We start from the raw sequence: 12,286 nt of genomic DNA on the forward strand, positions 1-12,286 counted from the left end.
AGTGGAGCGTCGGTCCGCAAGGTGTGACCCCCCCCCCGACATTCTCGCTGCAGCCGCACGGCTCTCGTTCCCCGTCGCCGTGCCCACCTGTTCCGCCCCCGAGCCCGGCCGCCGCCGCTCGGCGCGAGGATGCGATGCTCCTCGCAAGAGGCTGGGGATGGAGATACGGTTTCTGTAGTGATGGGGCTGACTGCGGAGAGCTATTGGCTGCCGGCTTTGTAAATTTCATTCAGTTTGGTCCAATAGCAGGAGGAGTGCGCCTGGTACAGCCTGGACCTCTCTCTCCCGCTCCCTCCCCGCTCGCCTTGCCTTGCAGATCAGCCTCCCCGGCTCGGGCTCTGCATAGGCAATCACAGCCCCTTTTCGCAGACCCAACTCTCCCTCTCGCACCGATTGCAATGAATTTTCGGCCTGAATGTAGGTCGGTGACAGCCAAGAGCACGAGTTTACTGCACATCCAGTGCTGTTTTATTTCCTGTTGATATTTTTAATTTTTCTTCCCCCCCCCACCCCGCCCTCCCTCCCCCAATTCATGGTCACTGCATTCCTTTGGAGAAGCGAATCGCGTTGGATTCCAAAAAGGAGAGCAAGATCCTTGTGTGATAACACCGGCTGCATGACACCCTGAGAGGATTTCCTGAAGGAATCTGGCTGTGTGAAAAAGCCCCTCTGCTTCTGCGGCTCTTCCAGCGTTAAGGTAGGAGTGCTGGGCTTATCTTTTGCGTTTTTATTCTCCTCTCTCTTTTCTTTTTTTTCTGTTGCTTTCCACCCACCCCCCACCCCCCCTCACCCCCCCCCTTATTTTTCCTTTCTTTTTTTTTTTTTTTTTTTTTTTTCAGCGGGGGTGGGGGAGAGGTGTTGCGGTTGGTACTCTGGCAGAGGGCGAGCAGTTTGCTGCAGTCGTTTGTGCTTTTACTTTTCCCATCGTTATAAACCGGTACTTTCTTTCTGCCATCTCCACCATTATGCCGACCGAGATGTCACATATGCACATTTATGCAAATTTTATTTCGTTTTTATCCTCTTCGGTCTCGTCCCCAGTAGTCCCCTTGCACCATCGTTTGTTCGGAGGCATTTTGCTGCAATCAGCTATTTGGAAAGGCTCTGGGGTTCTGTGTGAGATGTTTACAAAGTAGCTCTCTGCCTTACAGCCAAATAAACAGAAGAGTGTGGAGGAGAGAAGGGAAAAAAATATCTGCAGTACAGGGGGAGAGAGAGAGGAAGAGCGAAGCCACAGTTTTCTGCCAGCGCGGAGAGGAGCAAGAGCGGTGCCTCGTGCCCTGTGTGCGCCGTGGTTTGCAGGGGGACACAAAACCAACACGTCGGGTTTTGGTTAACCACTTCCCCCACCGCCGCCACGGCCACAGAAAGAAAAAAGGGGACGGAGGAGGATGGGGGGGAAGAGAGAGGAAGGCGGCCCTTTAGAGATCTTGGCTCGTCTTGGATTAAGCGGTTCACCCGCGGTGGGTTTTTCCTCCTCTTTCTTTAATCTTTTTTTTTTTTTTTTTTTTTTTTTTTTTAAATATATATATTTGTTTCTTTCATCTTCTCTCCCCCCCACCCCCCCTCCATTTCTTTCCTTTTTATACATTTCCCCCCCCCCTCCCCCTTCTTTTTTTTTATTTTCTTCTTTCCTTCTTTCCGGGCTCGGGCAAAATGCCCGCTTTTGTGATGGGCATGAGTTCCCGCACGTGATGGAGCAGGGACTGGCACTGGGAAGAAGCAGTGTGCTCAGCGCGGAGGGGGGGCTGGGGAGAAGGGGGAAGACAAGAAAAAAAAGGGAAAAAAAATAAAAAAAGAGCACGCCCCCCCCATCCCCCGCCCGGCAGTAAATCGGCTTCTCCGCAAAGCCGGGGCGGGGGCGGACGTGGCGGGGGCTGTCGGCGGGAGGCGCCCCCTCCCCGAGGAAAGACCGTCGCCACCCCCAGCGACCCGGGGAGCGGGGGCGGCCCCGCCGCAGCGCCGCTTTTGGCTGCCTGCTCGAGCCACCCGATCCCCCGCACATCCTCTCCCCCACCCCGGGCAGAGTCAGGCGGGTAGGGCGCGGAGGGACCCCTCCGTCCTGCCGTGATTTGTCCAGGGCACGCGTCACGGCGAGCGGGGAGCTCGGCTGGTTGCGGTGCTCGGAGCGGGGAGCGAGAAGTTTGTGGGGACGCGGCGGCGGTGGCGGGGCGCAGCCAGGAGGTGGCGGTGTGGGCCCGCGCCCGCTACCGGGGCCGTCCCGCCGCCCTCGCTGCGGTGCCCGCCGGCTCGTGGGGGCAGAGTGGGAGAGGTGGGGGGAAGAAAGTTCGTCAGGCGGAGCGGGTCGGTGCGGGGCCGCGATCTGATGAAGGTGGGCTGGAGCGTGAGGGAGCGCTTGGGCTCACCTCCAGTGCTGTGAGTGCCTCGGAGGTGGCAGAGAGCAGAGCGGGGAACGATGATGCCGTTTGAGCTGTAGTGTTCGGGTGTTTTGCATCTCTAGGCTGTGTGGGTAGACTGCTGCTGGTCTGGACTGCTGGCATCAGTGCATACGTGTGCTTAGATATTTAATATTTAAAAATAAACCACAAAAATATACAGACATATTTATTATTATTATTATTTTTTGTCATGACTGATAAATGTTGAATACAATGCTTGTAGAATTCCAGACTGACTTCTGGTTTTCAGTGGTTAATAATGTCGACAGCTTATATGCGTATATTTAGAAGCAGGTGACTTAGGGAACAAAGCATAACTGGATGGATTTACAAGCATACCGAAATGGAAATCTCTGGTGTTTTCTTCTCCTAAAACATAAATTTGATGACCCCTTTGTGTATCTCTTATAAATGGAAGAGCTGTAGTCTACATTCCATGGGACAAATAATGTTCATTGATTATTAAATATATAAATTTAACAGTAAAGAAACAAACTAATTTTCTATCACAGCAGGAAAAGAAGTAATTAGTTCAATTAATTTTGATTCCTGCACGAAAACCCAACTTTGCTTTGTAGCAATGAGCTAATTTCATACGTCTTTTTCTTTTGTTTTTCCTTACAAACCATGCTTTTGATATTGCACCAATTAATAGCACCTATAGAGACATCTAAATAAGTGATATGTAGTGAGTATGTGTTTAGGCAGGGCATTTCACGTTTCTTTTGCTAATAGTAATGAGTAGAGGGTAGTATGCACTGCCTTATGAATCATATTCCAATGAATCATTAAAGACAAGAACATGAAAACGTGCCATGCAGTTTCTGGTAACTCAAAACTAGTGAGGCATGTTATTTTCTAAGAACGTTATAAAATAAGACTTAATTTTTGATCTAATTGTTCTTAGCATCTTGAAATTATTACTGTGTCGTGTATCAGTTAAGCTGTTATTTTTCTCTGTTCTTATGCCTGTTTATCATATAAGACACACTTATTGTTAGTATGCTGTCTGCGAGTACAGCCCATTAAGTTACACCAGGTCTTATAACTGAAATTCAGTTTGGCATCCAAAACGCATTGCTCCTCAAGAGGATTCTGATTCATGTCTAGTTTAATTTTTTTTTCCCCCTCTTTGAATTTAGTGGCCTTTAAGCTTGGTCTCTTCTGTAAAGCATACATGCAGAAAGAAAATAAATTTGCTTTCTTCTCCATTTCTGGAGGGAGTGATTACTCACCTGCTGTCTTAAAGTGCAGTGCGGTGCTGTGTCACAGACATCTAGAAATAATACAAATATGTAAATGGAAAAAAAAAATCTGTTGTTTTCTCTTGTTCATGTAAATGTGGTGGTTAGTGATGAAGTTTCAGTTTTTAGAAGGCATAACAATGAAAGCAAATGAAAGCAAGCCTCATAGCTTGAACAATACACACACACTGGATTAAATCGGAAGAGTGGTTAAATTGATAGGCTTACTGAAGATGCTGTGCTATTATCATTTTTTTTTTTCAAAGACCGTCTTTTTAGTTGAACCTATGTTCTTGGGCAGTTTATTCACATAATAAATATTACATTTGATAAAGATCTGGATCTTAATATGCATCCTTTGGCTGAAGATCTTTCATGTGGAGATGAAGGCAAGAGGCAGAAAGAAATGCTGTTTACTGAAGCTTTGTATTACATGTATCATACAGAAACAATGATTTGTTTGACTTATGATTTTTTAACAAAAGACTGATTCAAGGAACATTTACCGACTGCTGCATGGAGGCTTGCACATTTGTTTTTGACAGATTCTCAATACAGCCTCCTCTTGGCCTTTCAAACACGCGTGCTGCTATTTGATGGCTGAATCACACAGTGTAAAGAACAGCTCCACCTGGGTAGGACAGGAATAAGCATCATGCAGTAACCAGCATATAATTTAGTCATTCTGTCACTTGAAGACTTGTCATCAAGGTTCAAGAGCTCTTCAGCATAAGTATAATTGGTTAGTTGTGTGCACTGGGTTATAAATCTGTTGAGTCTTAAAAAACAAACAAACAAACAAGCAAACAAAACCACTAATGAAAACAAAACATAAACATGAGCTGCACAGATCAATGTGAGTCTCATGTCCAACTGCAACCATCCTCTGTCACAGTTCAACTCAGGTGCACTCAAGCAATGTTTGTAAAGCATTTATGCTCTGAGCCATTTCAATCCCCACATCTGACAGGGTTATGTACTCAACTCTGTCACCTTTTAATAGTTCTCTAGTTCTCATTGTATTTGTTATAGTAGTCCCCAGATTGGATTGGGGAAAAAAAAAAGACAAAACACTGAAAACACAGACACACAAGATAAGGCCTTGCTGTCTAGCAGAGGAAAAACAAGCTTTATAGGTAATACGCCTGGAAAATTATTTCAACTGAGATGAGGCACAATGTTAATCAACTTTTCACAACCTGAAATTGATTTAAGGTTAGAGAAGAGAAAATTGAAAAATACAATTTATAGGCAGTTTGTAGTGGTTGGATTCAAAGGGGAGGAAATTATTCTGAAGATATTACATGCCAGCTCATCTCACTTTAAGCCCTGTAAACTAGTGGGGATTTTTTTTTTTCCCTGAATATTTTCATTAAAAATATGATGTATTTGAAGCACGGTTACTTTGTGTTTTGCATGCAAAACTCATTTGAGGATCTGAATAGAAGCAGCCTGTCTTTTCCTGAGATGTGCAGTGAGGCTTTGCCACAAGCATGGCTAATGCAAACCAAATGCATTAGCACATGCTGGAGCGGTCCCCAGCTCGGAATGTTCACATCTGTATGGTAATAATCTAAAAATAAATTGTAGCCTCTGATGTCACAATGTATGATTTGTTCGTTCTGCTGTCTTCTGTGCTGAACCCACACACCACTTAGTGTCATACCATCTATTCTGATAAGTGGGTGCTACTGACTAGCTCCAGTAGAGGGTTAGGACTTTCCATGCTTGTCTTTCTTCTGTTATTTATGGGCTCACTGAGATTCTCAACTTTAATGGAGAAGTTGAGCCTTTCAAGAGAGGTACGCTTCAAAAGTGAATGGCAGTTCTGTTAAGAAAAATATTTGAGACAGTAGCACAGTGGACTGAATGAGATTGCTCCGAAAACAAGAGCAGTATGTAGCTGTCATCGTCCCATTTTTCAAATAATTTCCTTCAAAAGTACTCTTTTCTATTGTTTGCAATGATTGTGACAGACTCATATTAAATTTTGATTCTTTTAATCTAGTAATGAAAGATTTCTGTATAAATTTTTGTTTCTTTTCCTAGATTAACCAAGAGCCAATTATAGTTTCATCTTAATTGGCTGATTTGATTTCATATGTAGACTGAATTAACTCAACTTTATTTACTTTAGATTGAATTTATTTGTATGTATGATGAAAAATAATGTTGATTTTTAATTATACAAATAATTGAGACTAAAGCACTTCCATGTATTCCTGTAACAGATAGCAGATGAAATAGATATGTCTGCAGTTTTGTGTTTTGTTGGTAGTAAACTGCTTTCAAACTGTCTCTCTCAGATTTGCTTTTGTTGAATGTGGTAGGCAAAAATAGTTAACCTGCTGCTTCTCAGTACAAATAAGGTCAGAGAAAAGGCATCTATTTTCTCTTCCAAGGGAAGGAAGTCACTGTCATTTTAATAACTTTACTATAGCCAGATATGGAAGAGGAAATTCATAAACAGGCATTTGTCCCACTGTTGCTTGAAGCTGTCTAATAAATTGATTGCCTTGAAGATACATAATGTTTATTCTCTGGGTCTGTTACAGGTCTAGTAGTGACCTTTAAGGAGCTGAATTTCAAACTTTTGGTACTGTTAATTAGCTCTAAATATTATTTGTTTTGATTTAAATGGAAAAAGATAAAAAGAAAAAAAATGCATTCCGTGAAGGCTGCTCTGAAAGTACTGCCTCCTATGTTATGATGTTGGCCCATGATGTCAGGTATGGCTGTTGGTGGTCCATGTCAGCAGTGGTGATAGCAACAGTGGGTCATCCCCACTGAACATAATACAGCAAAAGTATTTGTGTTTAGAGATATGATTCATGATTTTACCTTTACTGATTTCCTGTAAGAGATTTTCAGATATATTTTTGAATAAACAAAATCAGTACTTTATCTGTATGGGACCATTTAAGACGTAAGCCATGTGCTGTCTAACTTATGATAGATTTTTACTCATTTTCTTTGTGGATATTTCATTTATCATGAACATTAACAGATTTGTGTAGCAGACCTAAGATTAACACAACATTAACAGATTTGTGTTATTAGACCAAGGCTTGTTGGATTTTGTGCAAAGATTTCTGTTGCTTTCAAATGGCTTTTGGACATGTCTTGTGAGTACGTAGCATTTTGTATTTGCATAGAACAGAGGAAGTCATACAGCTTAAAAATTTTCTGTCAACTGTATGTTAAGTTCTGCTCATGAAATTGCCTTATTTAAAGAAAAATAAATAAATAAATAAAAATCAGTATGTTCTGAGAAAGTGTGTAGCTCTGTACCTTATTTGTAATGTTAGTTGCTGGTGCAGATGACTACATGCACAAGAAAAGTATGCTATATAATGCAGGAGTATGTACTACTTCAACTCATGTTCTGTTGGTGATTGCAAAGACAAATGGATGTACAGACTTGTTGTGTTCTGTGATTTCTGCCTGAATTTTGTTTGATTTGTTTTCCAGCAGAAGCTGCGCATTTATTGGTAACAAAACTGATGGAGTACAGAGATCCCATTTGTATACCTTTCCATGGAGAGTTCTCATTAACTGTGTCTGTGAATAAAAGGCAGTTTTTTGCTTTAACTACCTTTGTCATAATATTATATTATTCTGTCTCAATGGATTTTCAGTTGTACTGTTCCTAGATTAAAGATTTCAATGTTATTTTATAGAAAGTTTTGAGGGGAAAAAAACAAACAAACAAAAAAATCCTTCTTGATTTTGGAGGAGGAGTGGTAGAAGAGTTGAAGCTCATGAGAATCATGGATCTATCAACCCGCACTCTCTCAAATTGGTTAATGCTACTGCGTATTAACTATGGACTATTCCTGAATTTCATGGGATGTTTATAAGCAAAAAGATTCAAACAACAATGAAATGCTGTTTGGCAGTCAACAGCCAAGCATCAGCTAGTGAGTTATTCTTGTATGGGATGTTCCCTTCACCCATACTTCAGAGCAGATGGTTCAGTGCAGTACTTGCTTCAAGACAGCATTCATCAAAGCAGAGTATTGCTTCTCAGTCAGACACGTAGCCACTGATTTGCTGGTTGGAGTCTTCCAAGCCAAATATATACTTATCAATAATGTAATTATTGAAATCTCTGACTGCTGCATTTTGTGTCATCTGCATGAAAGCAAAGGTAAGTTCTCAAAGCGCAGTGGAGTGAGGAGAAGTAGAACTGGACAGATGAGCTGTGGTGCCCGAGGCTGTGAACTTGTATTAACACAGCCAGCAGTAGATCTGCTACCTGAGCTAGAATTGTTTGATGTATGTAGTTTCCAGTGTGCAGGTGGAGAACTGGGGCAGCAGATGATGCTGGTCCACTGGCTTTGGCAGATTAAATATTAGCAATTGTTGAAACTGGATGATAATCTTGGATGTGGAGGAGATCTTGTCAGGTAGGAGCTGGCATGTTAATTTCATATTTGTGATAGTACTTTGTTTAGCTGAAGAAGTTATAATGAGCAGACGAATTAGTGGCTTCCATCTAAGCAGATTAACAATTAAGGAAATACTTTCTTTAATTTTACATTTATTATGTCTTGCTTTTTCTCAAGCCCTTGTATCTGAACTGCACTTGAATTTTGGTTTTTGAAGATAAATGTTTAGTGTTTATATCAGTTTGCTGTCATTTTTACTTACAGATGACATTTCAAAAATAGTGCTTTAGGAATCTGATTATGCAGGTCAGCTGGCACACGTTTAATGAACAGAGTGACAGAGTGAATTAGAAGAGCCAGTAAGACTCTTAGCCTACTGAGCTGTGAAAGGCATGCTGCAATGATTTGTCTGCCCTGATCTGGTACAGAGGTGTGATGTTACTGAAATGTAGTGGGTTAATGGTGCAGTCATCTTGTACCAACAAAAGTCTAAAAGGTAAGCAGTGAATGGAGCGGTGACTTCTAAGATGAGGTGATCTTTCTGTCTATGCAAGATGAGGGAGGAATGTTTCCCGTATGATACCTGACCTCCTCTTCTTCTCCTCCCTGCCTCCATCCCTAGCTTGGTTTGTTGTTTATCTTTACCAGAATTATTATGTCCTCAAGATGCCTTTCATAGTTTCATAGAGAGAATAAACATGGAGTATGGTGGGGATAGATTACAAGTTTTAAAGGAAGGATAACATGGACAATTGTCAAAGAAAAAGGAGATAATGGAAGAAGAGGGAATAGCATGAGATAAGAATGGAGTTGCATTTGGAGAAGTCTTGAAACAGGAAACTCACTAAAGGAAGGTTGAAAAGGGAAGACTGATAGGGACAGTAAAGATACTAGAACAGGGAAGGTAGAGTAGTGACAATTCAAATACTGGACTCTGGAGAGCCTTCAGTAGCAGGATATCAGTCAAGACAGGCTTACAAGAGGAACTGATGTTTTTGAAGATGAAAGTTTGGCTTCTATTTGAGGAGGTGCAATATAGCAGAAATAGGTTTACTGTATTGATCAGGGACAAAATTTGATGCTCAGTGTCATCCTACTTTGCATGGATATAGGTTGAACTCTTGAAAGATTTTTTTATTTTTTTTTTACTGAATAAATTGTGAAAATATTTTTGTTCAAACAAAACACATTACATTAAATCTCACTTTTTTTTTTTTTCTTTTTTTCTTTTAATAAAGCAATGTGCAGTGTTATCATCCCCAAGTACATTTCTTTTTAGGAACTTCTTGAGTTTATTACATTTTTATCTACTAATAAATCATATTTGCTGTTTCATTGCAAACATATTTTGCTGTTGTAGGTTTTTGTTTGTTTACTTGCTTGTTTTTCCAGCATGACAAATGTGACTGTTAACCTCCATTTCCTGAGAGAAATTAGTCTTGCAGTGAAGTGCATGTACAATGTGAAGAAATTTACTTTGGATTATATACACACAGGCTTATAAATGTATGTGGGTTTTGATGGTTCTGTCACTGGTATGTGGGGGGAAAATTTTTCTTCATCTTACTCATATAAATCAGTCAAAGATATTAAGGTAATAGTTGATGAAATTTCTGCACATAAGCTGTTGTAGCTTACACTTAAGTTATATTCCGTAGGTACAAATATTCTCTTTGTTCACTTTTTTCAGACAGAACAAATTGGTGTACCTCTTCCAGTCCAAAATGTTCTCTTTTAAAATAGTAGATCTTTGGTGAGACATAAAGCAGCCAGAATATATCAGTTTTCCCTCAGACTGTGCAGAGTACCAACCTTCATTTCATGTCCTTACTAAACAAGCTCACCCTGTGCCCATAATGTGACAAAATGTGTATGAGAGACATTTTTCTTCACTTAATGTCAGCTGTGTATTTGAGCGATCAGAAGTATGACTAAGATCTTATTATCACTGTTTTTACATTGTTTTATACGGTTGCCTTTAGTGGCACCGTGCCTGCTATTTGAGTGTCTGGAAGTACTAATTTAGCGCTTAAAAAAAAAAGTCATACTTCAGGATTGTTTTGTTGTTTTTTTTTTTTTTTTCTTTTACGGCTAACATCTCCTAATTTAATGAATTTGCCAGGTTCCTCTTTTCAACAAAAGATAAATTGTTCTTGGTGGAGCAAATTGTTTACCAGTGAGCCATATACGTTCACCCTACTGAATGTGTGTGAAATGGTCCATCACAAATTCATGTAACTGCAGTAACCTTCATGACAGTGTTACTCTGAAAAGTTAAGACAAGGATAGAAGTGAATGACAGGAGGTGGTGAGATAAAATTCTCTTCTATATTTGTCTCTATTAAATCATTCTTCTTCTTAAGTAGGAGGATTACGTTTTTCAGAATTTAAAGTCAAGTGGGAATGTTTGCAATTCCAAATCCATGTTAACTTTTCTAGTATGCATTCAGATAAGTAGAAGTTTCATTTATAGGAGGATGAAAAATGAAATGGAGGAGGAAAAAAAAATCTCCTACAACCTACTTTATTACCTTATACCAATTTCTTTCTCTGCTTTGACATTCACTAGGATTGATTATTTATAGTACATACTTTCTATGAATAAATAAGCACTGAATTTTGTGTAAGGAGATAGTTTAGAAGTAATTTGCTAGAAAAGACTGATAAAAAGTTAGGCTGAAAAAGAGCTCAGTTTTTGAAGAGCAATATTTTGTCTTTATTTTCAGAAATGAACATTTTTAAGATATAGAAACAGGTTAAAAATGAAAAAAAAAAAGAAAAAAAAAAAAAAAGAAGAAGAATATAGGTTTTGTCTAGACTGTTATGTGCTTTTCAGACTCTTTCATAAATCCTGAGGAATTTTCTTTTATTGAGGGTGAGAGGAGTGGGGAGAGGGAGAGAGATAGGAGCAAATGAATTAATTCCTTGTGTTTTTTTATTTCAACTTGGCTTATATTCTGTAGCAAAGGAAATGGTTTTCAGATATCTAGACTGACAAAAAAAAAAAAAAAGTGAATAAAATAAAAAACAAACAAGCAAACACAAAAATAAACACAGAAACACATACCATTCCTCCCTCAGAAATACTCAATTTTGCAATTCTGTGGTGGGGAGGTGAGGCAGACCAGGAAAACCAGTGGCAGTTGCAAGGAGTCCCTGGAGAGCTTTTTGCCTTGGGCGGATCTTCTCTGTTGCAGCAAGTGGAAAAATGAAAATTAGGAGGATTCTTTTGACATTCACTAATTGCAGCCTTTCAGTACCTACCTAAAGGGGGCCTATAAGTAGGAGGGAAGCCAACTCTTTGAAAGGATATATAACAGCAGGACAAGTGGAAATGATTTTAGGTAGAAGGAGGGAAGATTTAGGTTGGATATCAGGGGAAGTTCTTCACAGAGAAAGTGGTGAGGTGCTGGAACGGGCTGCCCAGAGAGGTTGTGGATGCCCTGGAGGTGTTCAAGGCCAGGTTGGATGGGACTCTGGGCAGCCTGGTCTAGCATTAAATGCCTGTGGTGGTGGGGTTGGAGATTCATAATCCTTGAGTTCCCTTCCAACCCGGGCCATTCTGTGATTCTGTGTTAGTACTCCTTATTCTAAAGCATGTGAAAAATTTAAATAGTTGCTTCCTTTATTTTTTTGATGCTATTAGTACTGATTAGAGTACAATAATCTGTAGGTTCAAGACTTGCAAGATTTATTGCTGGATAATAATAATTAATAAATTAAATGGCCATCAACTACTTTGCAGTGCACTACATTTTCATTTTCTCTATTGTAAGCTGAAATGTACAAAACAAAATACTAGGAAAGATGAAGTTGGGAGGATGGGCAAAAGAGATGCAATTCTGACTCTAGCTATAGAATTTTCCACAGTTACCTACCATAACAAAATTAATAGGATCTGTAACTACAAGATTGTGAGGTGAGCAACATGATACACAGAATGCGGGAAGAGCGAGAGAAAAATAAGTCTGTGCAGTCTCCGGACAGTGCCTCAGTGGCTTAGGGGAAGCTTACAGATCTGCAAATTGGAGGCATTTAAGGTTGTTGAGTGCTAGGGTACATAAGGCCAAATATGCCATAACTTGTATTCAAGAATCAAAACACCCTGTTAGATTACATAAGGCTAAAATCAGAGCTCAGAAAATTAGGATGGTGTAGACATAGCTTTGTTTCCTTTCTCTCCAAAAACAAAACAAACAAACAAACCAAACCAAAACAAAACAAAAAAAGAGGAAAAAAAGTAAAAAAAAAG

At 40.1% G+C, this 12,286-nt stretch overlaps 1 protein-coding gene across 6 annotated transcripts in view; it reads left to right on the plus strand.

Annotated features, from left to right (window-relative positions):
• Nucleotides 1-302: 302 nt before the first annotated feature.
• NLGN4X (neuroligin 4 X-linked) overlaps nt 303-12,286 on the plus strand; it is a 149,008-nt gene continuing 137,024 nt past the window's right edge. For 4 of the 6 annotated variants that reach the window (XM_085550965.1, XM_085550962.1, XM_085550948.1 and 1 more), the window contains exon 1: nt 303-697. The gene's annotated coding sequence lies outside the window, so the exon portion shown is untranslated. Of the gene's footprint in view, nt 698-1,193; nt 1,464-12,286 lie in introns of those variants that run through there. The other 2 variants (XM_085550969.1, XM_015848830.3) reach the window with 1 other exon arrangement.

This window comes from Coturnix japonica, chromosome 1, assembly GCF_054131305.1.
Source record: "Coturnix japonica strain WE chromosome 1, WE-NBRP24, whole genome shotgun sequence".
Lineage (NCBI taxonomy): Eukaryota > Metazoa > Chordata > Aves > Galliformes > Phasianidae > Coturnix > Coturnix japonica.